This window comes from Triticum aestivum, chromosome 2D (genome assembly GCF_018294505.1).
Source record: "Triticum aestivum cultivar Chinese Spring chromosome 2D, IWGSC CS RefSeq v2.1, whole genome shotgun sequence".
NCBI classification, from domain to species: domain Eukaryota; kingdom Viridiplantae; phylum Streptophyta; class Magnoliopsida; order Poales; family Poaceae; genus Triticum; species Triticum aestivum.
The window spans coordinates 465,740,006-465,765,470 of NC_057799.1; positions in this window are offsets into that span (position 1 = coordinate 465,740,006).

Genomic DNA, 25,465 nt, shown 5'->3' on the forward strand with positions numbered 1-25,465 from the left:
CGAGATCAGCAAAAGTCACCAAGCTGGCATTAACATTGGGGTAACCACCATCATCATCTTTGTCTTCCTCCTTATCGGACGCTTTGTCCTTCTCGCTGGGTTGGCTTTCTCGGAAGCTCTCGATTAGGAGTCGACATTGTCGAGTCATATGCTTGCGGAGAATGAGGTTCCCCTCTTCATCCTTTTTTGTGTGAATATGACACGGCAAATCCATCACATCGTTTCCTGCTTGATCCTTCACTTTCTTAGGGATCCAAGGCCCTTTGGGCTTTCCCTTGAACTTTCCTTGATTCAACACTGCTGCCTCGGCAGGGCCTGCTGTAACGCCCACGATGTGGCTATATCTCCCACGTGTCGAGGCACGACTTATTGGCATAACCGCATAGTGGTTTTGTCGCAAGAAGGGTCATCTTCACACAATCCCATGTAATGAACAAGAATGGGATAAAGAGTTGGCTTACAATCGCCACTTCACACAATACATAAATATTATTCATACATCATCCAAAATACAATCATATAGACCGACTACGGTCAAAATCCAGATGAAAATAAGACAATCCCAAATGCTAGATCCCCGATCGTCCCAACTGGGCTACACTACTGATCATCAGGAAAAGACACATAGTAACGACCACGTTCCTCGTCGAACTCCCACTTGAGATCGACGCCATCATCTGCACTGGCATCGTCGGCACCTGCAACTGTTTTGGTAGAATCTGTGAGTCACGGGGACTCAGCAATCTCACACCCGCGAGATCAAGACTATTCAAGCTTGTAGGAAAAAGGAGGAGTAGTGAGGTGGAGCTGCAGCGGCAAAAGCATATATGGTGGCTAACTTGCGCAAATGAGAGCGAGAAGAGAAGCAACGGAACGGACGTCAACTAGCAATGACCAAGAAGAGGTCCTGAATACCTACTTACGTCATACATAACACAGACCGTGTTCACTTCCCGGACTCCGCCGAGAAGAGACCATCACAACTACACACGAAGTTGATGTATTTTAACTTGGGTCAAGTGACAAGTTATCTACAACCGGTCATTAACAAATTCCCATCTGCCTCATAACCGCGGGCACGGCTTTCGAAAGATAATACCCTGCAGGGGTGTCCCAACTTAGCCCATCATAAGCTCTCACGGTCAACGAAGGATAAACCTTCTCCCGGAAAGACCCGATTAGTCTCGGAATCCCGGTTTACAAGACATCTCGACAATGGTAAAACAAGACCAGCAAAGCCCCCGAATGTGCCGACAAATCCCGATAGGAGCTGCACATATCTCGTTCTTAGGGCACACCGGATAAGTCAAGCTACGAGTAAAACCAGACCTCGAGTCTCCCCGAGGTGGCCCCGCAGGCTGCTCGGTTCGGACCAACACTCGAAGGAGCACTGGCCCGGGGGGGGTTAAAATAAGATGACCCTCGGGCTCGCGAAAACCCGGGGGAAAAGGCTTAGGTAACAAATGGTAAAACCAAGGTTGGGCCTTGCTGGAGGAGTTTTATTCAAGGCGAACTGTCAAGGGGGTCCCATAAATCACCCGACCGTGTAAGGAACGCAAACTCAAGGAACATAATCCCGGTATAACAGTAACTAGAGCGGCAAGAGTGGAACAAAACACCAGGCATAAGGCCGAGCCTTCCACCCTTTACCAAAATATATAGATGCATTAATTAAATAAGAGATATTGTGATATCCCAACACATCCATGTTCCGACATGGAACAAACTTCAACTTCACCTGCAACTAGCAACGCTATAAGAGGGGCTGAGCAAAAGTTGTAACTTAGCCAAACAACGGTTTGCTAGGAAAGGATGGTTAGGGGCTGACATGGCTAAAATGGGAGACATGATAAAGCAAGTGATAGGTAGCGAGCATGGCAATAGAGCGAACAACTAGCATAGCAAAGATAGAAGTGATTTCGAGGGGTGGTCATCTTGCCTGCAAGGTTCTCAGAGTTGTCAAAAGCTTGATCCTCGTAAGCGTACTCGAAAGGTTCCTCGTTCTCGAACTCATCTCCCGGCTCTACCGAAGGCAAGAACACAACAAACGGAACCACAATCAACAACGAGAAATGCACAAGCAACATGATGCAAAACATGTATGATATGCAAGATGTGATATGCGATGCATATGCGTGCTCCGGAAGGAAAATGATGAACATGGCAGTAACTTGGCAAACCAAGCATGCCACTGGAGATGATTTCGGTCGAAATCTATATAAAGATCACCGGAATCGGATGCACGGTTTGCAAATGGCAACCAAAACAAGAATGACACGAATCTGCGAATAACAGCAAGATAGCACTTAAAATGCAATAAGTAACAATGCTACAGCACCCCAACATAGCAACAAAGCCCATGGCAGTAAACTACAGGAGCTGCTTGACAAAAGATGAACAGTGAGCTTCGGCTAGTTCACAACATAACAAGCTCAAACAAGCATGGAAAAAGTGCAAAAGATTACAGGTTCACAGACTTGGTGAAAAACTGGACATGGCAGAAATCAGCATCAGGTAGCAATGTTCAGAGCACGACACCAACATGCTACAGGAACTTAACATAGCAAAACAAGGCACGGTAGTGTTCTACTAAATGCACATGACAAAAGTCCCTTACTAACCATAAGACAAAAAGGAACAGAAGATATGATGGCAAGCATGTAAACATAGCAAGTTTCGTTATCAGGTTTCAGACTTCGCAGAAAACAGAGCATGGCAGAAATATTAATATGTAGGCCTCTTTGTGAGCTTGATACACTCACTAAAGAGTAATGCATTACAAACCAAGCATACCTACAGCAAGATGGCATGTTTATGAAGCTAACCATGGCAAGAACAAATGCATAGCATGTATGTATCAACCACAATAAGCTTGGCAAAAATGCATATCATGTTAAGAAACTGCCAGAAATATTTTATAGCAAAAGTAGAGCAAGATTGAGTCATCCTATGGCACTCCATAATTGCAAACAATTGCAGTAATGGATCAATTACAACAATAGCTACAAAACATCCTTACAGAACATCTCCAAAATATGCATGGATATCTCTGTAGCATCAAGTTTACATGGCAACAAAATTACAGCAGACAAGGACTTAGAGAAATCACCGAGTCCCTGAAATCAGAAATATTACGGGGCCTACATTGCATGCTTGTTCTAGTAACCACAGAGATCACAAAAATACATGGACTACACCACTGGAAAGATGACATGGCATACTTCAAAACACATGTAGAGCTCATGCTCAAAAGATCCACAGATTAAATGATACAAAAATGACAAATCTCCAAATTCTGTCAAGAACCAGAGAGCAACAGCAACTAGCCTTCTTCCAACGACGATTTGGGCATCAAGATGACCTCTATGAACATGGTGCAATTGAACAAAATGAAGAGCATCACGAGACGAACAATTTGACATATCACACGCGTCAATCGGAGCTACATGCACAGAGTTATCGCATCGGGAATAGAGGCACATGCTAAAAAAAATCCCAGACTTGGAAAATATTAGGGCGAGAGAAAGTCAACGGAGGGGCTGTACCAGATCTCGATCCCTATCGGGCCGGCGTACAGGAGCTCGACGAGGCGGCGACCGGAGAGGAAGGAGGGAGAGGGGCTCCGGCGGGGAGGAGGGCGCCGCCGGCGGAGGAGGGGCGCCGGAGGTGGGGGTCGCCGGCGGGGGCGGCGAGCGCCGGCGGAGGTGCGGCGGCGGGGGCCGGTGGCGGCGGTGGCGGCCGGCCGGCGGGGAAGCCGCGGCGACGCGGGCCCGATGCGGCGGACGGGCGCGGGGAGGCGGCGCGGTGGAGCGGGCCGAGGGGGCCGGCGGCGGCGGGAGGACCCGGCGGCGACGTGGCGCGCCGCGATTCGTCGGTTGCGGCGGCGGACGCGTCCGGCGGCGCGGAGGGAAAAATTTAGGGTTTCGACTGCAGTTTCGTTTTTCGGGATGCCCACATATAAATAGGTAGAGGGAGCTAGGAGACTCCAAATGAGGTGCGGTTTTCGCCCACACGATCGTGATCGAACGACCTAGAGCATGGAAGAGAATTTGGTGGGTTTTGGGCTGGTTTTGGAGGGGGTTTTTTCTGGACACTCAAATGGACTTTGCGGATGCCCGGTTAACCGATGGAGTACCAAACGACCTCCGAATGGAACGAAACTTGACCGGTAGTCTCCGGGTGGTATAATAAGACCACTTGACAGGCCTCGGTCCATTCCGAGAAAGTTTGACACACGCACACGAAAGAAAACAAGAGGGGTGCACCGGAGGAGATAGGAGCGCCGGATTGGAAAACGGACAACGGGGAAAATGCTCGGATGCATGAGACGAACACGTATGCAAATGCAATGCACATGATGACATGAAATAAAATGCATGACACAAAAACCCGACAACGGAGGGAAAAACATATCACATAGCCGAAAATGGCAAGAGTCGGAGTTACAAATATGGCAAGTTACATGCGGGGTGTTTCAACACTCCACCACTACGAGAGGATATCGTCCCGAGATCTAAGACTGAAAGAACTCCGGATATTCGGAACGGAGATGGTCCTCGCGTTCCCAGGTGGCTTCCCGGTCGGAATGGTGCGACCACTTCACTTTCAGGAATTTGATAGACTTGTTGCGAGTCTTGCGCTCAGTTTTTTCAAGAATAGCAACGGGGTGCTCATGATAAGACAAATCTCCTTGGAGGTCAATCTCTTCGAAGTTGATAGTGTGCTCAGGCGTCTTGAAGCACTTGCGGAGCTGTGACACGTGGAACACATCGTGCACGTTCGCGAAGTTGGAAGGAAGCTCAAGTTGATAGGCGAGGTCGCCTCTTTTGCCAATGATCTTGAAAGGACCCACGTATCTAGGGGCAAGCTTCCCTTTGATACCGAAACTACGAGTGCCTTTCATTGGAGAGACGCGGAGGTAGACATGGTCTCCGATCTCGAAAGCCAAATCACGATGCTTACTATCATAGCAACTCTTCTGACGCGATTGCGCGGCTTTGAGATTATCACGGATGACTTTACACATTTCTTCAGCTTCAGTGATTAAATCATTGCCAAGAAGTTGGCGTTCACCAGTCTCTGACCAATTGAGAGGAGTACGACACTTTCTGCCATAGAGAATCTCGAATGGGGGCTTGCCCGAACTCGCTTGGAAGCTGTTGTTGTAGGAGAATTCGGCATAAGGAAGACAATCTTCCCATTTCATGCCAAAGAAAATGACACAAGCCCTGAGCATATCTTCAAGAATTAGATTGACTCGCTCGACTTGGCCACTAGTTTGAGGATGGAAAGTTGTGCTGAAGCGAATGTTAGTGCCCATGGCCTTCTGGAAGGAGTCCCAAAACTTAGAGGTGAAGATGCTTCCACGATCAGAAGAAATCAATTGTGGAATGCCGTGCAAGGAGACAATTCTGGAGGTGTAGAGCTCTGCCAGCTGAGCTGCTGTGATGGATTCTTTGATTGGAAGGAAATGAGCCACTTTAGAGAGCTTGTCGATGACAACGAAGATAGCATCATTTCCGCGCTTGGACTTGGGAAATCCAGTCACGAAGTCCATTTCGATATGATCAAACTTCCATTCTGGGATAGCAAGAGGTTGGAGGAGACCAGCTGGTCGTTGGTGTTCTGCTTTCACTCTTCTGCAGACATCACATTCATTCACGAATTGATCAATTTCTCGCTTCATTCGAGTCCACCAATACGACTGCTTGAGGTCATGGTACATCTTCGTACTTCCCGGATGAATGGAAAGGAGAGAATTGTGCGCTTCGTTCATTATGACTTTTCTTAGATCAACTTTAGGAACCACAATCCGGTCCTCGAAGAACAAAGTGTCTCTGTCATCAATGCGATAGCACTTGTATTTGGAAGACAAGAATGAGAAGACAAGAACAAGAAGAGTAGAACAAGCACTCCATCCAGCACATAATGAAATCTGCAAAATGGCAAAATAAGAAAGTTAGAAATGGATCTTTTTTAGCTCACTTAGGTGAAATGGATCGTTTTTGAGGTAACTAAGGTGAAATGGATCGTTTTTTAGCTCACTTAGGTTAAATGGATCGTTTTTGAGCTAACTTAGTTGAAATGGATCTTTTTTAGCTAACTTTGTTGAAATGGATCATTTTTGAGCTAATTTAGTTGAAATGGATCATTTTTTAGCTAACTTAGGTGAAATGGATCATTTATGAGCTAATTTAGTTGAAATGGATCTTTTTGAGCTAACGTAGGTGAAATGGATCATTTAAGAGCTAATTTAGGTGAAATGGATCATTTTTTAGCTCACTTAGGTCAAATGGATCGTTTATGAGCTAAATTAGTTGAAATGGATCGTTTATGAGATAACCTAGGTAAGATGGGTCATTTTGGAGTTAACCTAGGTGAAATGGGCCATTTTAAAGCTAACGTAGGTAAAATGGATCATTTAGGAGCTAATCTAGGTAAAATGGGTCATTTTTGAGCTAACTTGGATGAACTGCATCATTTATAAGCTAACCTAGGTAAAATGGGTCATTTTGGAGGAAAATAAGCTAACTCTAGGTCATTATGGTAAGCATATTGGAGGAAATAAAGCTAAGTCTAGGTCTTTATGCATTTGTTAAGCAAAACACTAGAGAAACTTACCGTGATCAGGGAGGTGTAGGAGCGGGGTGGCTAGTGCCGCTACCTGGAGAAGGATCGTGCGATGCGTTTCTGGAGTTAAGCTGCACCAAAGATCATTTCCAATGTCTCGTTAGCATTACGACACTCAAATGTTAAGACTACCAAGTAATGTCCATTCAAACTAAACTCACCGTGCTCCCAGGAGCAATCACTGGCATTGGCGGAGCGGGCTGACCGGACTTCTCGCACACAGACTGCACATTTGGTTTTCAGAACAGAGTCATACTAGTTAGTAATGAGACTCAAATGTTAAGACTAGCAAGTAATCTGCAGAAGAAACTTACCACAAGGAGCTCGTACATGGCCCTTGCCTGCATGTCATTCCGTGCCCTCTCCTCCTCCATCATCTTTCTCGTCCTCTCCTCCATCTCCCGCTGCCTCTCCGCCGCCTCCGCCAGAAGTTTCTCCGTTCTATCTCTCTCAGTCTGTATAGCAGCCTGCAACACCACTCACATGACCATTTGTAATCATTGATGGAAGCGCACACAATGTAATGGAGAAAGATAACTGAGTACGTATCACTAATCTTGATGGCGAGTTGCACTGGCCGTTCACGAGGCCTTATCTCAGGAGCGGAGCTCGACTGGCGCGCCTTGATCTCCGGGAGAGTGCTAGGACAACGGATAAGTCCATCTCCAATGGCTATGGAGCCATGGGACCTCCCGCCACCAGATATCATCACCAGCTCTGGATCAATGGGACCCTGGCTCGGGTTAAAGTCCTCCCCTTTCCTCGCCTTCCCCTCATCTCTATATCTCACGAGCTTGTTGTGGGAGGAGATGTTGGTGAAGTTGTTTGCATCATCGAGGTCAGAATGAGAGAAAGCCTTGACTTTGTTGAAAGAGCCAGTGTGGGCCATGGCATACAGGTCGTACACCTCTGGCACCTTATCCGCCTTATTGTAGCGTGCCTGAAAGAGAGAAACAATGAAAATTAGTAATTAAAGGGCTCAAGCTAGCATGATGAATGAATTGCATGAATCATGAAGCAAACCACATACCCAGTTGCGCCCGAACTGATATAAGTTGGAGCTGCCTTGATGGTGTGGCACAACTTCCATTTGGGCACGTTTGTCCTTGGCCTGGTTGTGGAGGGCTAGCCATTCTTGTGAGCACCACTCATCAACCAACACCTCCCAACAATCCATCCGATCCGCACACCATCTCGGAGGCGCCTAAGTTAGCAAATAGAAACTTGAGCGCTACGGCTAAGAATTACTAAATGAAGGAACATAAGTAGAAGGCCTTAAGAATTACCTTCATGTACTGCTCCTTACTCAGGAACTTATTGCGGCACGCCGGCTTGGTCTTCTTGATACCACGCAAGGCGTAGTAGTCTCGAACAGCCTGCACCCGAGCCTCGTGCCGTAAGTTCTGGAGTAGGCGCTTGCAGACGTTCTGGATAACATTTGCGCTGTCCTCCTCGTATCCCTCCTCACACCTGTAGAATGTCTGCAATCAAATGAGACAATATTGATTAGTACAATTAATAACTAGCTAGTTGAAGATTTTGAAATGTGTAAAGGAGAAATTACCCAGAACGTCCTGATCACCATGTCTGCGCTCGTGTCGCACACGACACCGTCGATAATGACATCCGGCGGGGCCGGGGCAGCCACGTAGTGCTCCCAGCTCAACCCAAGCTCTGGAAGCCGACCCTCACCAGGCAACGTGACAAACCCCGGGAAGTTTTGCCGGCAAAGAACTCCAAGGACGGAGTTGGGCCGGCGGACACTATGATGGTGGTCCCAACCCCTGCAGCATGACAAGGCCAACGCATTAGTTATTTGAAGAAACGTGAATGCAGAAGGTACAAAAATATTAAATGCACTTACGTACCTCTCCCCATCAGGGAAGATCAACCACCTCTGCTCGCGGGTCGCCGGCACGGACGGGAGTTGTGTAGAACCACGCTGGTAGACGGTGCCACCCTCCTCCTCAAGATCAGTCGGCTCCCCGCCATCATCAGCATGGCCAGTCGGCTCCTCGGGCTGATCCGGCCAGGTACCCCATCCGGACGTGTGCTCCTCCGGGGTCTCGTGGGCCGAAGGCCAGTCGACCCGATGCTCGTGGGCCCAAGACCCGTGGACCGGAGTCCGTGTAGCCTCCTCCTCGGACGAGTCCACCCTAGCAGTCACGTGCTCGGGTGAAACAGCTGGGGGTGGCGGCGAGGAAGGCGCCGTAGCAGTCACCCTACCTCCTCTCCCGCGACCACGTGCCCCACCTCCTCTCTTCCTACCTCGTCCCCTGCTGGGCACCGCGGTCAACGAAGAAGGGCCCGGCGGTGTGGACATACTGTCCAGCAATGCTCGGCGGAGAGGTACGTCTGGAATCGAAGACCTCAGACCACGCGCCGACGAAGAAGGGGCCTTGGCGCGCTCCCGACCAGCGCCCACCATCTTTCAACACCTGCCATGACAAACAGTAAAAGTACAACATAAAAAAAGACCGACATGAATAATAATATGTGTATCACTTAAGTGTATCATCATCAAGTACAACATTAAAAAATTTAATACCTGACATTACTAATAATCTCGATCAGTATCATCAATAAATGCATAATCATCATCATCACTATAATCAATGACGGGCTCATAGGGTTCAGTGGCATCAACATGTGCAAGGCCACCTTGACGTAATCGGTCAAGCAATGACAGGTCATCCGCAGCAGTAACCTCTTCTTGTTCCGGCTCTTCTTGTTCCTCCTCTGGGGCGATGTCGGATTCACTGTCGCTGTCTACTTCAATGTTTTGGGGTGAAGTATAGCGGTTCTTGAAACGCTTTTTGGAAAGACGTGTCTCTTGGAAGAATTCTCCTTCATATGTGTCTGGGTTAATGTGAGGTTCATAATCCTCTTCCTTTGGGGGAGATAGTCTAGCACGTGGCGGCACTTCATAAACGACATCCCAACCTTTCAGATTTGGATTAGTTTGGCAGGCCCACGGTAGATAGAATACTTGGGTCGCCTGTTGAGCCGTAATATAGACATCAGGAACATCTAAATGGGTGCTTTGGTTGATTTCAACTAGCCCTATATGTTCATGAGTCCTTCTAGTCTCCTTCGGCTAAAACCAACAACAATTGAAGACTACGACATTCGGTGGGTTTTCACCATAGAATAGAAGTTCATAAATTGCTTCAACTCTCCCATAATACTCGGTACCTCCTTCGCCGATAGCAGATACACAACAATTTGTAGACTTTCGGTCGGCCATAGATAGCTCTTTGCCATAGGTACGAAAGCGATACCCGTTGATGTCGTATTTGTCAAATGAACGGACCTTATAGTCAAAACCATTAGCGACTTGTCTCAATTCGGCGTCCATAGACTCTGAATTAGCCTACAAGTTTAATATGAAAGGATTGTTGCATTACGCACAAATGAGCGAATGAAACCGGGATAGCCGCCTACAAATTAGCCTACAAGTCTAATAGAAATTACCGTTTGTTTGAACCAAGAGATGAAACCGGGATAGCCGCCTCCTTGCTTTGCGAGAAGCTCATACTCTTCGATAGAATCCTTTTGGATCACTGCTCCATACGAGAATAAGGCGACGTATCGACTATATGAAATATCCAGGAATAAGAGCAGTTCAAAGGAAATAGAAGTTGCGAAACTATGTACCGAGAACTTACTCGATGTACGGCCGCACTTCTATTAGGTTGTTGAAGATATACAACGAAATGTTCCGCCATTGTTCGTTATCCAAAGATACTGGATTTGAAACACTGGCTGGTGCGAGATTCCCTTTGAATAGGCTGAGGTTGGATCCACCCTTTTTAGGGTCGTCAGCATTGTACCGAGGCTTCGGATTATGCAAATGACGATTTTTGGCTTCGTAGTGTGCTGTCACGAAGTTTGCCGCCTCCTCAGTGATGAATGCCTCAGCCATCGATGCTTCCATTCTACGTTTATTTTTACATTTTTGTCGAAGCGTCTTCTGCATCCTCTCAGTTGGGTAGCACCAACGATTTTGCACGGGCCGCCCCAATCTTGCCTCGGTCGGGAGATGCAAAATCAAATGTTGCATTGGATTAAAGAAGCCCGGTGGAAAGATCTCTAACTTGCAGATCAACTCCGGCGCCAACTCTTCCATTTCTTCTAACACGCCAGGCGATAGTTCTTTCGCACAAAGAACACGGAAGAAATAGCTGAGTTCTGCCAGTACTAGCCATTCATCCTCAGGGATGAAGCCACGCAACATCACCGGCATTACCCGCTCAATCCATATGTGCCAATCATGACTCTTGAGACCAAATATCTTCAATTTATCAAGACTGGCTCCCCTCTGTAGATTCGCTGCATACCCATCGGGGAACATCAACTGCATTTTCACCCACAAGATAATTTCCCTCATAGCTGGCCTTCCAAGATTGAACCATGCCTTTGGCTTCGTCCAGTTCTGCTTTCCTTTCGGTTCTTTCATGTTTTGTAACGGCCTATCACATAGCGCCTCCAGATCGACTCTAGCCTTAGTATTATCCTTTGACTTCCCATCTATGCCGAACAATGTACCAAAAAGTGCCTCGGCGATATTCTTCTCAGTGTGCATCACGTCGATGTTATGTGGGCAAAGGAGGTCTTTAAGTAAGGCAGATCCCATAAGCATGTTTTGTGAGTCCAGGCGTGCTTAGAATTATACCCCTTGAAGTACCCTGGACGCTCTGGATCTGGCTCGAGAGCGTTTAACTGATCCAGGGTCTGTTGGCCTGTCAGTGCATGTGGTGCAGAGTTTTTGACAACTCTACCTCTGATGAAGTTCTTCTTGTCTTTCCTGAACTTATGGCGAGGATTCAGGAACTGTCTATGCATGTCGAAGCAAGAAAACTTGCGACCGGCCTGAAGCCAACGAAACTCAAGAGCTCCCTTGCATGTGGGGCACGGGAACCTTCCATGCACACACCAGCCAACAAATAGCGCATACGCCGGCAAGTCATGCGTCGAGTACATGTACCAGACATGCATTATGAAGTTCCGTTTGCTATAGGCATCGTATGTCTTGAACCCATTATCCCAGGCTTCTTGCAATTCGTGCTTAAGCGGTTGCATGTACACATTCATATTTTTCCCCGGATAGTTGGGCCCTAGAATTATCAACGTCAGGAAAATGTTCTTTCTTTGCATAATCTGTCCGGGGGGGAGATTGAGTGGAAAGACAAATACGGGCCAACAACTGTATTGGGCTGCCGTCATACCAAACACACTGAACCCATCCGTGCTGATGCCGACTCGAGGATGCCTCGGATCTGCCGCTTTGTCACCATGTAATTCATCAAAACTTTTCCACGCAACGCCATCCGATGTGTGTACAATCATCAGATTCCCATCTACATCTAGTTCGGTTCTTTTGCCCGTTTTGTGCCATGTCATCTGTCTGGCCGTCTCTTCAACCATGAAAAGACGTTGAAGTCTTGGTACGATTGGCATATACCGAAGAACACTAACGGGGATTTTGGTCTGTGTCTTCTCACCCATACCGTTGTCTACCACAACATACCTGGAAGACTTGCAAATGGGACAATAGTTCAAGTCCGCATAGTCAAGCCTAAACAAGACACATCCTTTCTCACAGGCATGTATCTTATCATAGGGCATCTTCAGTGCACGGAGGATTTTGTCCGACTGGTACAGGTTTGCAGGCATTACATGGCCTTTGGGTAGAAAGCGTCCAAATACTGTCATCATTGCATCGTAGCATTCTCTGCCCAAGTTGAACTGAGCCATCAGAGCCATTACTTGTGAGATGGCATCCAACGGACAAAGTTTAGTGTGCTCATGGAGAGGACGTTTTGAAGACTCCAACATTTCATTGTAGGCCTTTGCACATTCCTCCATCTCCTCGTCCGAATCCCGAGCATCATCAAAGTCTTGCACCATGTTTTCCATCCCGGTACCATGCTCGTCGGTGCGACGACGATCCACCTCAGCTCGGTCACGTTGGGCAGACTCACCATGAAATGTCCACACCGTATAATCGGGCGTAAAACCACTCTTCTGCAGGTGTTTGCCCATTTCAGCCTCTGTCCTCTTTTCCCAATTGCCGCACCGTAAACAGGGGCACCAGGTTTTCCTCTGGCCATTTGCAAATGCGGCTCGCACAAACCCCTTGGTTTTTGTGAACCATTCAGTGCTCCATTTGTTCTGACCAGTGTGACCGGTGTACATCCACGCACGATCACTCATCTTGACTTTCAGAGCTACTAGACAGACAACAAATATATATATATATATATATAATTCACCATGTATGTATTCATCAGTTGATCTACTTTGTCAATTTTATTACGTCCATGCAACCTACACTCTAATAGGTAATGATAGGTCCTAATCCCACCCGAGTATGTTTAGATTGGGTTCATTTTCCCATGCTATGCCCCGGATCCTACGCAAAATTTCGGCAACACCTCCCCGCTGTTCTCCTGATACACGTCTCTGCAATAAACAGAGAGGATGTGTACCTGGAGAACAACAGGGGAGGCACTGACGAAATTTATGCGTCGGATCCGGAGCAAAGCATATGGGAAAACGAACCCAATCTAAACATACTCGGGCTGTCCATGGATAGCGTTGGACAATTCGAAAGAATCAAGGTTATAAATATGCAAATGCATGCATATTTATAACTATGACGCTTTCGAACGGGAGACACATATTTGGTTACGCATACTGATGATTCAAGACACATATATATCTAGCTATCAAGTTTCATCGGAATAGATCAAATAATTAATGGGGGAGGAGGACATGTCATTTGTGCTCACCCACGAACGAAGGGGCAGAGCTCGTCAAACGCACGGCGAGGTCGTCGAACACCAAACCTCGCAGCGATGAAACAACTGCACATTTAAAACTACCCGATCAACACAATTATATATGATGTTTTTCATAACAAAATCGAAAGATATATGACCTAACTAATAATTCACAAATATATGACCCCGTCGGCTTCTGGAAGGCCAAAGAACACCTTTTCGGGAGGTGTCGGGGGTCGGGGTGTCGTGTCGGTCTCGGGGTGCCGTGTCGGGGTCGGGGTCTCGGGGTCGGGGTGTCGGGTCGGGGTGCCGGGTCGGGGTCGGGGTGCCGTGTCGGTGTCGGGGTCGGGGTGTCGGGTCAAGCTCGGGGTCGGGGTGTCGGGGTCGGGGTCGGGGTCGGGGTCGGAGTCGGGGTCGGGTTCTCGGGGTCGGGGTGTCGGGGTGTCGGGGGTGTCGTGTCGGGGGTCGGGGTGTCGGGGGTGTCGTGTCGGGGGTCGGGGTGTCGTGTCGGTGTCGGGGTGCCGTGTCGATGTCGGGGTGCCGTGTCGGGGTCGGGGTGCTGTTTCGGGGTCGGGGTGTCGTGTCGGGGTCAGGGGGTTGGGGGGTCGGGGGGTCGGGGTGTCGTGTCGGGGTCAGGGGGTTAGGGGGTCGGGGGGTCGGGGTGTCGTGTCGGGGTCAGGGGGTTAGGGGTCGGGTGTCGGGGTGGAGTCTGGGTCGGGTGTCGGGGTGTGGTGTCCGGGTCAGGGGGTCAGGGGGTCTTCTCATTATTCTACTACTTCCACTTCTTCTCATCCCCCGTCTTCTTCTTCTTCTTCTTCTTTCTCCTCCTCCTCCTCCTCGTCCTCCTCTTCTTCTTCTTCTTCTTCTTCTTCTTCTTCTTCTTCTTCTTCTTCTTCTTCTTCTTCTTCTTCTTCTTCTTCTTTCTCCTCCTCCTCCTCCTCCTCCTCTTCTTCTTCTTCTTCTTCTTCTTCTTCTTCTTCTTCTTCTTCTTCTTCTTCTTCTTCTTCTTCTTCTTCTTCTTCTTCTTCTTCTTCTTCTTCTTCTTCTTCCCCCTTCTACTTAACCTAAACCTAAACTAAAAACCTAAACTAATTAAAACTAAACTATTTAAACTAATTAAACCTAAACTAATTAAACTAAATAACCTAAACTAATTAATTCTAAACTGAAAAAACTTAAACTAAAAAACCTTATCTAAACAGAAAAGAAAACAAAAAAACAGAAGAAAAAAAAATGGCAGGGGCTCACTGTGGGGGGCGGCGACGGGTCGGGGAGGGGGCGGCGACGGGGCGGGGCGGTGGAGGAGGCGGGGCGGCGGGGGGCCCGGGCGGCGGGGGCCGGGGCGGGGCGGTGGAGGAGGCGGGCCGGCGGGGGCCCGGGCGGCGGGGGGCCGGGGCGGCGGGGGGGCCGGGCGGCGGGGGGCCGGGGCGGGGCGGTGAAGGAGGCGGCCTGGGGCGGCGGGGGGCCGGGGCGGCGGGGTGCCGGGGCGGCGGCGGGGCGCGGGGCGGCGGGGGGCCGGGGCGGGGGGGCGACGGGGCGGTGGGGCGGCGGGGAGCCGGGGCGGTGGGGGCGACGGGCCGGCGGCGCGCGGTGGGCGGCAGTGGCGGCGGGGTGGGAGGAGAAGGGCGAGGAGGAAGTGAGTAACGGGCGGGGGGTACCTGCCGTTAGTAAAGTGCCCTCTTTGTCGTCCGCCTTTTTGCCTCTTTGCCGTCTGCTAGCGGACGGCAAAGAGGTGGGCCGTTAAGATTTTTTCAAACGAGCGTGGGGTGGGGGCCACCCCACTCTTTGTCGTCTGCCAGCAGACGGCAAAGAATCTTTGCCGTCCGCTGGCAGACGGCAAAGAGTTGGCAGATGGCAAAGAGATTCTTTGCCGTCAGCCTTTTCTTTGCCGTCTGCTTTTGGGTAGCTGATGGCAAAGAGCTTCTTTGCCGTCAGCTAGCAGACGGCAAAGAGCTGGCAGATGGCAAATTAGCTGATTCCAGTAGTGCTAGAGCATGGAAGAGAGTTTGGTGGGTTTTGGGCTGGTTTTGGAGGGGGTTTTTGCTGGACACTCAAATGGACTTTGCGGATGCCCGGTTAACCGATGGAGTACCAAACGACCTCCGAATGGAACGAAACTTGACCGGTAGTCTCCGGGTGGTATAATAAGACCACTTGACAGGCCTCGGTCCATTCCGAGAAAGTTTGACACACGCACACGAAAGAAAACAAGAGGGGTGCACCGGAGGAGATAGGAGCGCCGGATTGGAAAACAGACAACGGGGAAAATGCTCGGATGCATGAGACGAACACGTATGCAAATGCAATGCACATGATGACATGAAATAAAATGCATGACACAAAAACCCACGGAGGGAAAAACATATCACATAGCCGAAAATGGCAAGAGTCGGAGTTACAAATATGGCAAGTTACATGCGGGGTGTTACACCTGCTGCCTCAGCCTTTCGCTTCTGCTTCCGACTGGAATTTCCTCCTCCGGTGTCCTGGGCGACTGGTCTGTTCTTACCACTCCGGAGTCGGTCTTCTTCTTCGCCGTTAGCGTACTTGGTGACAATCTTCATCATCCAAGATAGAGACATATCTTCGGTCCGACCGAACTTCAGATTGAGCTCCCTGTAGTGAATGCCTTCCTTAAAGGCACAGACTACTTGGTGATCCGATACGTTCTCCACTGTGTGGTGCAGAGTGATCCATCTCTGGATATAATCCCTCAAGGTTTCATTCGGTTTTTGCACGCAATGCTGCAATTCTGGCAGACCAGCAGGTCTCTTGCAGGTGCCCTCAAATGTTCTGGTAAACACTCGGGCCAACTCATCCCAACTCAAAATACTCCAAGGGGCCAGCTGATTGAGCCAGGCTCTGGCAGAACCTTCAAGCATCAGAGGGTGGTGCTTCATGGACACCTCATCGCTGCCGCCACCAATGTGCACAGCCACTCGGTAGTCTTCAAGCCAAGTGTCGGGCTTTGATTCTCCTGTGAACTTACTGACGCCAGTCGCCAATCTAAAGTTGTGAGGAATCTTAGAGGCTCTGATGGCTCTTCCGAAACACTCAGGGCCAGAAATGCGGACCCTGCTTCCACTAGGCATATCTCTATCCAGCCCCTCTCTATATGCTCTGTTCCGATCGACCATACCCTGAACAAGGACTGATCTTGCATCGAAGCCAGGCTCTCTTGGGTAGACTGGAACTCTGCGGTCATTTCCATATGGACGCCTGTCATCATATCGCCAGGGCGCGTATGACCCGTCCCTCGGAAGGGGCGAAGGCGCTCGACGGTGGTTATCGCGGGCGTATTCACGATCGTACTCTCCATGAGCTCTTCCTAGGTGCCGATCTTGGCGGTGATCACGATCCTCACGCCGCAAAGGTGACCCAGGACTGTGTGCCGACTGAATGGTGTCTGCCCTTACTGATCTGCTATGGATTCTGTTCCGCGACTGGGACACAACGAAGTTCAGGTCTCCCGCTGCTCGGAGCAGCGCCCTGATCTGTTCCAAGCCTCTTCGAGCCTCCGAACAAGACGGTTGAATGGACTCTGCGATACGTGCAGCAGCTCCAAGATTGTGAATCGTTGTGTGGAATACCTGAGTTTTCGGAGGAAACAACTATCGTGGACGTCGACTGGACTCGGGGATCAGTCGACGGGCACGCTCGTCGAGAGAATGTTGGTGATTCTCCAAACAAGTGCGCTCATCCAGCATGGCCAGGCGCACTACCTCCAAGGCGCGAGCCTCGGTGGTTTCCCCTATAATAGGGGTCTGGAGAGCCTCTACGTTGCGACGGTGCAGCTCCTCCCTTTGCTGCGAGCTGAGAGGTTGGGGCTGATACTCCTCATGGCCGAATGACGGGCCGTTGCCGCCATCGTTGCCTCCGCTGCGACGAAAACCAGGTGGGCTGCGGTGGGAGTCGACCATGAGGACCTCTGCCACGGGGTCACAACTCTCGCTCTCGGAAAGTGTGTCTGCGAAATCAGTCAACAGATCGACTGAACCGCAGTGAAAAACATCGGGCTCGATTGCCGTGACTTGGGGGGTGAACATTTGATGAGCCACCGTGGGCTTCACCCACGGCTGGAGCCGCAATCGACCAGACCGCTTGCGGTGGCGTCCAGCAGAGTGAGAAGACGACGCGAGGACCGACTGATATGGGGTCGACGGCTGTCGAAGGAGAACGCCGCAGGCACTCGCGCGGAGGTGTGATGAACCAAGGATCGGGGGAGCCTCGATGTCGAGGGGGGCCTCCTAGAGCCAGGAGGAGTCATCGGCGATGAAAGTGAGCGCGCCGAGTAGGAAGTCGCAGCCCATGACCAAACCACAGCCGAAAACCATGTTGATGAAGAACTGAGAAAATGCAACCTCGCCGGAAGTCGCTAAGACGCTTTGCCCCATGGTGGGCGCCAACTGTCGTGGTTCTAAGTCTGATAGTAAGAATAGGGGTACGTATGAGGAGGCGAGGCCCTAGCCACGGCGAGATTGTACACACGAGTTTTACGAGTTCAGGCCCCTCTTGGAGGAGGTAAAAGCCGTACGTCTCAGTGCCCTGAGGTGGTCGACTAGAATATGGGTGTGTGTGTGTGTGTTACAGGGGGTGCGAACCCTTGTTCCATAGGAGGGGGGTGGCTTATATAGAGGGTGTCAGGACCCTAGCCCTCCGTTACAGGGGTTCAATGTTCATTAAGATAGGGCGTTAGTGATAACGCCAGCTATAATGTGTATTAAATGACCTTTAAGACTATGGAGTGAATGTCTGACCGTTGCCGTCCTGAGTGACCCTGGTCTTCTGTAGTTCGAGTGGTTTCTCGTATAGTCGAATGGCTTCGTCTTGGTCAAGTGATATCAGGAGGGAGAAGTACCCGAGTGAGATAACTGGTCGAGTGGATTGCACTCAACGACTTTAATTGATATTCTCTGTTGTTCTTTGAATGTCTTCGCTTCTAGGGTAGTGACCTTGGGTAGGGCGTATAGGTCAGGCCTATGCCCCTACCCCAGTTCTATGGCATCATTAGTAAGGGCCAAGGCGGCGGAGCAAGCCACCCCAGCAAGGCTCCTCAGAATCAAGGGAAACCCACCATAGGCCGTAAGAAGGAGGATTTCAATGATGAGAGTGATGGATGTCGGGGAGATGAACCTCAGGCAGGCAATGGAACCGAGATCCTTTTCAAAAACATCGGGGCTGGCATCGCCCCTCAATCCGGCTGGCACTTGGCCGGGTCGCTCAACCCGGCCCCAATAGCTGGCATAAGACGGCCGAACCCGGCATGCCAAGACTTCACCAACAAGCCAGCTCCTCTTGACATATTCCTCAACCCGGCCACGGGTCAGCTCCCGTCCCATCCCAGCCGTACGATGGGACGAGTCCCATTCAAGGATGAGCAAGGCAACAGTGCCCCAGCAACTCCTCTGGCCAGATGAGGCGTGGCAACAGTGCCCCACCTACCCTGCTGACCAGGGCCGGCGTGGCTACAGTGCACCCATCGTCACTGCTGACGCCGGTGGGCGATGACCTGACGAAGCGCCACTATGGCGGACTCGACCCTGCCACTCCGTGATGATTGACAAGATGGGAAACAGTGCCCCCTGGCGCACGGGGACCGCGCCCGGAGAACCCGGCGAGCCCTAACACCCGGCGGGTCCTAGCGCTGGCTTCCCGAACAATGACAACCCGGCCCCACGGCCTTGTAACATTACCATTGTAACCCTGGGGGGTTGACCTATAAAACCCCCCAGGAGCCCTCATGTATAACGAGAGATCCATCAGACGCACAAAACACACGACCAGACTAGCCACACTCACACATAAGGAGAGGGAGCAACCTCAGCCTTGGCCTGTCTTCCTTCTTCGTCCATACAACTCAAGGAGCAACCTTGTACTGGTGCATATAAATGAAACTCAGCAGGACTAGAGGTGTTATCTCTCCGGAGAGCCCCGAACCTGGGTATGTCTTGCGTCCTGCGCTCGCTCATGCCGACCCCGCCTCTGGAGCCCACCGGTGCCCTCGACCCTCCTCCTCTCTTTAGCCAACCCTTGACATCTGTCGTGCGCCCACCACGACAGTTGGCGCCCATCGTGGGGCAGCTCGAGGTCTCGGCCGGAGACATGTTCCAGACGGGGATCCTCTCTGACTCGGATGAGCCTGTCACGCTCGCGGACGATGTGATCAACGCACTCGCCGCCTCCTTCGACGTGCTACGCATCTCCGACGCGCCCGCGGCCGAAGAGCACCCAGCGAGGTACTTGACATCTCCAACTCCCCCACCTACCTCGGCGACGGCACTCCGCCAGGGCGGTGGACCTCTATGTGGAGGTATTCGTCACCGACACCGGCGCTTCTTCTTCGTCCAGCGCGGCGAGGAAGGCCGTGGAATCCAAGGCCACATCGGATCGCGCCAATTCGCCCAACCTGTTGTGCGCCATGATGCAGAGCCTTCGCGTTCCCATTGCCACCGACGTCGATGTCTCCAACGTCGCTAAGACCTGGGCTCGGCTTGAGGAAGACCACCAGCGCCTGCTGGACCTCTCTGAGACACTCGCTGCCATGCAGCGCCGCCTGGACTCCGCTCAGTTGGAGCGCAACGCAGCCTATGGTTTCACGCCCGCCACGGCCGAGCTAAGCCGGGTCGCCAACGTGCGGGCCCAGGGCAGTTCGATCGACCGCACCTTTGGCGCAATCCCTCCCGTCTACAAGACCCCCGTGAAGAATATGCATGTCGCCCAGGCGGCCGTAGTCGGCCTGGATCAGCTCACCGGCGAGGAACTGAAGGACCGCCAGAAGCGGGTGAACGACCTCCTCGACGCGGCCAACGCGGAGCAGGACTGCCTCAACCAACTCGCTAAGCCGGCAGGGTCCGGCTCGATCCACACCGACGGTCCCGAGGACCAGCAGAACACAGTGTCTTTGCCACCCGGCGAAGCGCACTCCGGCCGCAACCGGACCCGGCGCAACCGCACTCCGACGACTTCAGGCGGCTTGGGCGACGAGCCGGCCACGGAAGACCGGCGACGACATGATCCTCCCCCGCAACCCGGCCGACGTCCGACTTCGGCTGACCCGGCCTCACGCGGGGCAGTCGCCAGCTGGCTGGGCCCACGCGCCATCGACGATACCGACGCTCTCCACCACCTCGACCAGCTTGCCCTCTCCCTGGAGCTGGAGGAGAACAACGCCGTCGGCCAACGTGCTTCGGCCCGCGCATCTGGGATGAGCCTTTCCACAAAGGGTTCACGCTCCCCCGTGACACCCCCAAGTACAATGGCACCGTCAAGCTGGAGGACTGGCTCATCGACTACACCACCGCCATCGGCATCGCGGGTGGCAACCACCGTCTCGCCGTGCACTACGCTCTGCTCATCCTCCAGGTTCGGCCCACATGTGGTTGACCAGCCTGCCGGCGGGCAGCATCAACGTGTGGGTCGACTTCGAGCAGGCCTTTGTACGCAACTTCACCGGCACCTACAAGCGACCCGGTCGTCCCAGGCAGCTCGCCATGTGCGTGCAGGGGCCTACGGAGACCGGTCGCGAGTACCTCGCGCGTTGGACCAAGCTCTGGAACAGCTGCGAGGGCGTCCATGAAGTCCAGGCCATCCAATACTTCGTCAGCGGGTGCCGAAACGGCACACTCCTCAAGCAGAAGCTCTTGCGCTCCGAGCCGGCCACCATGGGCGCGCTCATGGTGACGGCGGACAAGTACGCCAACACCGACTCCGCCATGAAGATCCAGGTGGCGCTGGACGAAGCCGGCAAGGCGAAGCCGGTTCCCCCTCCCAAGCCGGCCGGTGAAAGCAGCCGGCAATAGAACAACCAGCAGAACAACAAGCGCAAGGCCGACCGGCTGGCTCAGCGCTACGACAACCAGCTCGTCGCAGCCGCTGAAGAGGCACCCGCGGCCGAGCCGGCCGCCAAACGCCGGCAAACCGGCAAGACGGTGTGGCAACCCGCCATGAGCTTCGAGGAGATGCTCGACGCTCCCTGCAAGCACCAGAGCGGGGCGACACACGCTTCGGCAGTGCACCATCACCAAGCGCATCATGCGGGGTTACATCCCACCTCCTCCGGCTCCGGCTCCTGGAGCGGGGCTGCCTCCTCCTCCTCCTCCGCCCCCGGCAGGCGGCGTGATGCGTGATGACGTCTACCCCGACCAGAACGTGACCTACGTCTTCTTCACTAGCCTCGATGTTGACAAGCGTAGCGAGCGCCTGCTCCCGCAGGAGGTGAACACCGTCATCCCGGCCAAGCCGAAGTACATGCACTGGTCAGAGCACCCGGTCACCTAGACCCGGGAAGACCACCCGGCCGTCATGCCGACTCCAGGCGGCTACGCCCTCGTTCTCAACCTTACCATTGTTGCGCCTCAGCTCACGTGCAAGTTCTCCCGAGTCCTCATCGATGACGGCAGCAGCATCAACATCATCTACGGCGACACCATGACCAAGCTTGGCCTTGAAGCCAAAGACTTGGAGCCGACCCGGACGATCTTCCACGGCATCGTTCCCGGCCTCTGCTGCTCCCCGATTGGCCGGATCCGGCTTGACGTCCTGTTTGGCACCAGCGACCACTTCCGGCATGAGCCACTCTGGTTCGAGGTGGTGGATCTATCCAGCGCGTATCATGCGCTTCTGGGCCGGCCCACACTCGCTAACTTCATGGCGATCCCCCACTATGCCTATCTGAAGATGAAGCTGCCAGGTCTGAAGGGCCTCATCACCATCACCGACGACTACCGCAAGTCCCTGCAGTGCGCCCTAGATAGCGCCAGACGGGCCGAGTCGCTGGTCATAGCCGAGGAGCGGCGCCAGCTCGACCGGATCGTCGCGCTGGCCAATGAGCTACCAGCCATGCCGGCTCCGGCCAAGGAGCCGGCCGAGGAAGCCTCGTTCCAGCCCTCCAAGGAGACCAAGAAGGTCAAGCTGAACCCGGAAGACCCCAGCTGCAGTAAGTACGTTGTCGTGGGCACCCGCCTCGACAGCAAACAGGAAGGCGAGCTCGTCGAGTTCCTCCGTGAGAATCAGGATATCTTCACATGCACCCCAAAGGGCATGATGGGTATTATAAGGAAGTACGTCGAGCACGTCGTTTCTCTGAGGAGAAGAGAAGAACCGTCGATGAAGAGGTTGCCAAGCTTTTGGCTGTCGGCTTCATCATGGAAGTCTTCCACCCCGAGTGGCTGGCCAACCCAGTCCTCGACCTGAAGAAGAACAAGACCTGGCACATGTGTATCGACTACACCAGCCTGAACAAGGCCTGCCCCAAGGATCCGTTCGGCCTCCCACGGATTGATCAAGTCATCGACTCCACCGCCGGCTGTGAGCTCCTGTCCTTCCTGGATGTTTACTCCGGCTATCACCAGATAAAGCTGGACCGGGCCGATGCCCTGAAGACATCCTTCATCACGCCCTTTGGGGCGTATTGCTACATAACCTTGTCGTTCGGCCTGAAGAACGCCGGCGCCACATTCCAACGCTGCATGCAGAAATGCTTGCTGCCACAACTCGGCCGCAACATCCACGTCTACATGGACGACATCATGGTGAAGACCAAGTAGCACCTCATGCTCCTCGAGGACCTGAAGGAAACTTTTGCCAACCTGCGCGAGTACCGGATCAACCTCAACCCAGAGAAGTGTGTTTTCGGCATCCCAGCCGGAAAGCTACTCGGCTTCCTCGTCTTCGAGCGCGGCATTGAGGTGAACCCAGAGAAGATCAAGGCCATCGAGCGCATGCGTAGGCCAGCTTGGCTGCGCGATGTCCAGAAGTTCACTGGCTGCTTGGCCTCGGTCAGCCGGTTTCTCAGCCAGCTTGGCGGGAGGCCCTGCCCCTGTATCAGCTGATGAAGAAGATGACACTGTTCGAGTGGAATGACCAGGCGGATGAGGCTTTCCGGGATCTCACGCGCATGCTCTCCACCGCGCTCGTCCTCACCGCGCCAAGCGAGAAGGAGCCGCTGTTGCTCTACATTGGCGCCACCTCGCGGTCGGTCAGCATGGTGGTGGTCGAGTGGCCGGAGAAGGGCAAGATCCAAGCCGTCCAACGCGCGGTCTATTACCTGAGCAAGGTGCTCTCCGCCTCCAAGAAGAATTACCCGCACTACCAGAAGATGTGTTATGGCGTGTATTTTACCGCCATGAATTTGAAGCAGTATTTCCAAGAGCATGTTGTTACCGTGGTCAGCACGGCCCCTCTCTGCGAGATCATTGGCTGCCGGGATGCCTCTGGCCGGGTTGCCAAGTGGGAAATCGAGCTAGCCGGCCACACCATCCTCTACGAGCCGCGCGCCATGATCAAGTCCCAAGCTCTGGCCGATTTCCTCGTCGACTGGACCGAGACCTAGTGTGGGGACCCCGACTCATAAGTCTTACATCCATACATACCGTCTTACATAAATTATGACCATTATGGTCAAATCTTGAGTATAACATTGCAGCAGAAACCTTCATCTATAACTTGGACCCATGCCATCTGCCTTAACCCTACAGGCATTCTGACTGGGAAGCGTCCTAGCTCGCATGTTCGTCACCGAAGTATTCTTCATCATATCCCGTTCTTTCATGCCTGGCCAATAAAATAACCAGTGCCAAGCCAATGAGTACTTTGAATGTACTCGCAAACAACCCAAGAGTGATAACACAATAATTATGCAAGGCTCTAGTACTAATTTGGCATTTTTGCGGAAAGCTATTTTTCTCATGCAAGTATGAAAATCATTTGTCAAGGACAAGAATGTGTCTGCAACAAGTATCAGGAGGTTACAGACATCAACATCGAGAAAGAGTTATGAACAACTCATTATCAAGCTCATCATGACTTCCTCCCGAATCATATCAAGAAGATTACCAACCCGTGTTGTTTTCCATAAACATGTGGACATAGTCTATGCAGCACCACCCAACTGTCCTTGACCGTGGACATGGCTATTCGAATAGTTTAACACTCTGCAGAGGTTGCACACTTTACCCACAAGATCCGGGGAACTTTCGTGTCATCCACGACCCGCGGTACCTCAAGTATTCGGGGTAAGCACCCGATCACTATCTTTCCCTAGACGACACTAACATGGAGTCCACTCGATTGGTAGTAACCCCCGTGCCCAACATTTTCACATCTTAAAGTTGTGGAGCCTCGCTCCCATATTTATCACATACCACTGGCACGGGGTACCAACGGTGTGTCCGGTGCCCCATAAAAACGTTCTTGGCCGCCCTACCTGGCACGACCCCATCCCGAGAGAGCGCACCAACAACTCTCCCGTCACTAGTAATGCGGGCTCCAAGCTAGTATCGGCCTAGGTAATCAATAATACCCTTTCCCATATAAGGGTAGAGTGGTTGCGCATGTATGGTTGGGACAGTCGACAAATCTTAAATCTAATCCGTCTCTGTAAACAACACTTTTATCAAACATTGGTACACTACTTCTCCACCAAGTAGGGACCTAGTTCATCATCATCTCCCAGGGGCATCAGTGGCACCCACTGGGGCTGTTTGCAAGTATGTCAACCAAGGTTGGAAAAAGCGGTAGGCGTAAGCGAGGCAGTTGGCCTTCGCCTAGTGCCTAGGCGGTGCTTAAGCGTCCAAGGCGCAGCCTAGGCGGTAATATAGCTTCTACTATCCGGGTTATTGGGCTTATTATATGTGTATTGATGTTAATTTAGGGTAGATAAATAAGTTAACTACCAGCTACTACCATTTGAATGTGTCATGTTTGGCATTTTAGTGCAATATGACATGATTTCTCGCTTGGGTAAACAATTTGTTGCTTACCCTACCTAGACTTCCATTTATGCCCTAGGCGAGGCGTTTGGCCATCGCATAGCGCCTAGGCCTGCCTAAGCGCCTCCTAGGCACTGCCTTTTCCAACAGAGTGTCAAACCACACTTGTTTCTTTCCATGCATAACCCTGACCCACTTTGCGTAGCCATCTACCATGGCATATTTCTACAACCCACCAACACAACTCTAAGCAAGGGTAGAGTCATGAACAATGCAAGTATCAATGAATTATGCAACGGAGGCAAGCCTAGCAAGGTTGCCACTCAAGGTATATCATGCACT